Source organism: Alligator sinensis, unplaced genomic scaffold (genome assembly GCF_000455745.1).
Source record: "Alligator sinensis unplaced genomic scaffold, ASM45574v1 scaffold2341_1, whole genome shotgun sequence".
Classification (NCBI taxonomy): domain Eukaryota; kingdom Metazoa; phylum Chordata; order Crocodylia; family Alligatoridae; genus Alligator; species Alligator sinensis.
In genome coordinates this window covers 56,026-61,403 of record NW_005843534.1, presented here as the reverse complement: position 1 = coordinate 61,403, position 5,378 = coordinate 56,026, and positions in this window count along the sequence as shown.

Genomic DNA, 5,378 nt, shown 5'->3' with positions numbered 1-5,378 from the left:
GGTTCTGCAGGACACGCTAGGAAATCTGGCGGTTATACCAGATGACAAAGCTAACCGCTTTAATAATTTCTTTGCCTCCATTTTTTTGAGCAGGGACTAGGGCATCCCCCCCACCGGGATCCCCAATGGACCCAGGGGTGGCACTGCCAGGCCCAGGGTAAGTGAGGACCTAGTAAGGAACTTCTGGTGGGACTAGACATGTTCAAACCAGCAGGTCCTGATGATCTCCACCCCAGAGTGCTGAGGGAATTGGCAGAGGTCATTGTGGGACCCCTGGCACAGCTTTATGAGCACTCATGGTGCTCTGGTGAGGTGCCAGAATGGAAAAAGGACAATGTGGTCCCCATTTTCAAAAAAGGGAGGAAGGAGGACCCAGGAAACTACAGGCCCATTAGTCTTACCTCAGTCATAGGGAAGCTCTTTGAGGAAATTATCCAGGAGCACATCTGCGAGGGACCAGCAGGGGTGATCATGCTTAGGGGCAACCAACATGGGTTGATTCAAGGCAGGTCCTGTCAGACCAACCTGGTGGCCTTCTACGACCAGGTCACAGAATCCTTCGACACAGGTGTTGCGGTGGACGTAGACTTTCTGGACTTTAGGAAGGCCTTTCATCCCATTCCCATTAAGAAATTAGGTGACTGTGGTGTTGATACCTACACAGTCAGATGGGTCATAAATTGGCTGGAGGGCTGCACCCAAAGAGTGGTGGTGGACGGGTCTTTTTTGACCTGGAGGGATGTGGGCAGTGGGGTCCCCCAGGGCTCAGTCCTCGGGCCTGCACTGTTCAACATCTTCATCAGCAACTTGGGTGAGGGGGTGAAAAGCACCTTGTTCAAATTCATGGATGACATGAAGATGTGGGGAGAAGTGGGCATGCTGGAGGAGAGGGACAGGCTACAACTAGATCTGGATAGTTTACAGGGGTGGGCGGATGAGAACAGGATGGGTTTCAACACTGACAAGTGCAAGGTACTGCACCTGGGGAGAAAGAACCAGCAGCATACCTACAGGCTGGGGAACTCCCTTCTCATCAGCACAGAGGCAGAAAAGGATCTTGGAGTCATTATTGATTCCAAAATGAACATGGGCCAACAGTGTGGGGACACGGTCAGGAAGGCTAACCGGACACTGGTCAGGCCACAGCTGGAGTACTGTGTCCAGTTCTGGGTGCCCCACTTCAGGAGGGATGTGGACAACATAGAGAGGGTCCAGAGGAGGGCCACCCGCATGAGCCGGGGACAGCAGGGCAGACCCTACAATGAGAGGCTACGGGACCTGAACCTGTTCAGCCTTCACAAGAGAAGGCTGAGGGGGAATCTTGTGACCATCTATGAACTCACTAGGGGGGACCAGAAGGGTTTGGGGGAGACCTTGTTTCCCCCAGCATGCCCTGGGATAACAAGAAATAATGGCCACAAGTTGTTGGAGAGTAGGTTCAGATTAGACATCCGTAGGAACTACTTCACAGTTAGGGAAGCTAGGATCTGGAACCAACTTCCAAGGGAAGTGGTGCTGGCTCCTACCCTGGGGGTCATAGAATCATAGAATCATAGAAGTAGGGTCAGAAGGGACCTTGTAGAGCTTCAAGTCCGCCCCCCTGCCTGGGCAGGAGAGAAACTGGGCTCAAGTGACCCAGCCATGTAGGCATCAAGTCGCTTCTTAAAGACCCCCAGGGTAGGAGCCAGCACCACTTCCCTTGGAAGTTGGTTCCAGATCCTAGCTTCCCTAACTGTGAAGTAGTTCCTACGGATGTCTAATCTGAACCTACTCTCCAACAACTTGTGGCCATTATTTCTTGTTATCCCAGGGCATGCTGGGGGAAACAAGGTCTCCCCCAAACCCTTCTGGTCCCCCCTAGTGAGTTCATAGATGGTCACAAGATTCCCCCTCAGCCTTCTCTTGTGAAGGCTGAACAGGTTCAGGTCCCGTAGCCTCTCATTGTAGGGTCTGCCCTGCTGTCCCCGGCTCATGCGGGTGGCCCTCCTCTGGACCCTCTCTATGTTGTCCACATCCCTCCTGAAGTGGGGCACCCAGAACTGGACACAGTACTCCAGCTGTGGCCTGACCAGTGTCGCATAGAGGGGGGAGGATCACCTCCTTGGCCCTACCTGAGATGCACCTGTGGATGCACGATAGGATCCGGTTAGCCCTGTCGACCGTGACCTCACATTTTCGGCCCATGTTCATCTTGGAGTCTTCAGAAGGAGGTTGGATAATCACCTAGCTGGGGTCATTTGACCCCAGCATTCTTTCCTGCCCATGGCAGGGGGTCGGACTTGATAATCTACTCAGGTCCCTTCTGACCCTACCAACTATGAAACTATGAAACAAACTGTGCCTCTCCACCACCCTCCCCACCCAGCAATACAAAACTTATTTACAAGAGGCAAACTATATACATGAGGAAAACTATATACATATTGAAAACTATCTACAATATTTTGGCTGTTCAAGCCCAGATTTGGAGGCTGTGAAGGGGGGGGGACCTAGGAGACAGAGCCCCAGGGCAGGTGCCCAGCACCCCAGCACCTGGATGTCCTCTCTGGGTCTTGGGGTCACAGCAACCCCAGGATGTGGCAGCCTCATGTGGGGCCAGATCTTTGGCTGGGGAGAGTAGCAGGGGGAGAGTAGCAGGACTGGGCCCAGGCAGGTGTCGCTGGTCTGAGGCAAGGGCCAGGCCAGGGGATTTGGTGAGCAGAAAGCACCCTTGGAACTCCTCCCAGGGCCAGGTTGGGGCCTGCTGTGGGGTACCAAGTGAGACCCAGGGACCCTACAGAGCCCAGGGACCAGGCAGCAGGGGACATGTATGCAGCCACCAGGGCCAGGAGGGTCTCTATGGCCTGGCAGTCAGTGTTCCCTTGCTGCTGGAGCTGCTCCAGGTGCTCCCACTCCAGGGTCTGCATGGAGGCCCAGTGGTCCTGTTGTGCCTGGCCCTCTGCCCGCCAGGCCAGCTCCTGCACTTCCTGCTCCTCTGCCACTGCCACCAGCAACTGGAGCAGCAGGGTCCAGTCCTTGGTACACTGCTGGCACAGCTGGAATGTCCAGACTGCTCCATCGGTGGGTGGTGGTAACCCTGAGGTGGCATCCCCACTGGGGCTGGTGGGCTCTCCCCTGTGTCCAGATGCTGACCCTGCAGAGGCAAGGGCCTTTTGTGCGAATTTGCAACATTTCAGTGATAAGATGCTCTGCACCAGAACCTATGAGCTGCCCAACCTCAGATCGGGGCTCAGCCATGCATGGGTCCCCAGGGACCATGGTAAGTTTGGCCCTGGGGAATCTCAGGGCTGGAAAAGGGGTGCAGCAAACTGCAGCCCTTTGCAACACTCACCTGGGGCCAAGCATCAGCTCAAAAGGAGGACAGGGCAGGCAGAGGCAGCCTGTGGCCTGTCCAGGGGGGCACGCGAGGCCTGCTGGGCTCCTGCACAGATCATAAGTCTTGCCCAAACTCCTGTGAATGTGTCTCAAGGCACATAGTGGCTGCAGACTTTTATAGCCTGTAGCTAGGGGCTGCCAGAGAGCAACTCAGCCCTGGAGCAGGAGAGGCAGGCAGTCAGGAGCCCTGGAGCTGGGTTCAGGCCAGCCCTCTAGTGGCTGGGCAAACCAGGCACTAAAGCTGGTTGTGTCTACACATGTGTTAATGTGTTCTAACTAACAGCATCTACATTTGATGCCTAAATTTTCATGAAGCATATTTAAGCGTGATTAGCCTACATTTGCCATTTTTAACATGCATTAAGAGCACACACACGTAGATGCATGCCTTGAATGCGCATTAAATCAGGCTAATGCACACTGACGTGTCTCATGTAGACACCCCCAAAGTTTGTGAAAAGAATATTCCAGTTAGGAAATGGGTTGTGATCAGCAAGAAGCAGCCAAACTATATAAATACCAAGAGCCTGAGCAATAGAATCATGGAATTTGTACTGCTGGTGAAGAACACGAAACTAGTTATTATAGGGATAGCAGAAATGTAATGGAGTGGCAAGCATGACTGGAATGCAGATATGGAAGGATATGTGCTATTCAGGAAAGACAGAAACAGTAAAGCTGTTAAAATAGCACTGTACACCAGGGACAGACTGCAAAGAGAGAGGAAGGGATAATGGGCTCTTACATATGTGCAGGGAGGCTGCTTCAATGTCCTCTAATTACAGCGCATTGAAACAGACTTGATTAATTAAGTCTGTTGGAGTGTGGTAATTACTGTGCTTCAGCTGACTCTAGCACCACATGTATCAGCATCAGCATCCCCATACTGAAAAATGCTAGGGGGAGGAGGGTGCTTTAATTAAAGCTCATTTGATGAGCTTTAGTTAAAGTGCCCCCGCTGCCATTTTTCAGCTCAGGGACGCTGATACACGTGACATGCTGGGTGCTTTAATTAGCGCACCTCTCACAGCTGCACTCACTAAAGCACTCCCCAGCTTTAATTAGCGCCCCTCTCACAGCTGCACTGACTAAAGCACTCCCCCCCTGCCTCTCAGAGAATGTCTATAAATGCCCAATGTGGCTAAAAAAGATTCTGTTTCGGTCAAATCACTTTGGAGAAGGATGGTAAAGAGGTTCTACTGGGATAGTCCTGGAAGTCTACTTTAGAGCTCCAGGGCTCGATATGAATATGGATACAAGTCTCTCTAATGCCCTCACAGAGATAAATCCTATTAGGAATTGTGACATTATATGTGATTAGCTCCCCAGAAACAGATTGTAAGCCAATGATTATAATAATGGTAGATTCTAGATATTCCTGAACATGACAGCTAGTCATGTTCAGGACCCTTGGGGGTCACTGAAATGAGAAGAGATGATGTTATTTGAGACTTGGTTTCTGATAAGCAAAGCAAACACCACAGAAGACCTGAAAACATCCTCTACTATGAGAAGAGATATTTCTAAAGGAGCTATGTAGGTCTTTGTGCCATCGTCCAGAGTAGGAGTGCTCAACCCCTGGCCCATAAGCTAGATCCATCCCATGGAGCCATGTCATTCAGCCTGTGGGCTTCCCCAGAGGCCCAGAAATTTGGTGGAGAACCAATGGCAGGGTTAATTGTTGCTTTACGACTTTCAAATTTCTGGACTTGTGGGAAGCCCTGTGGGCTGGATAACATGGCTCTGCATGCCAGATCATACCATTATGTAGCTGGATCTGGGCATGCAAATTTAGGCTGGCACACAGACAGATCCAGGTAAGAATATTGGGCTAGTCTGCAGCCAAATTTAGGTGCACTGGGTCAATCATTTGCAGAGTCAGATCCAAGTTTGTGGGGCTGGGCTGGCATGCTGGATTGCACCCAGGAATTGATATCACCTGCTGATGGTATGCCACTCAACCAGCCCCAGGGCTGTAAGGTTGGGCTCCACTGACCTAAGGC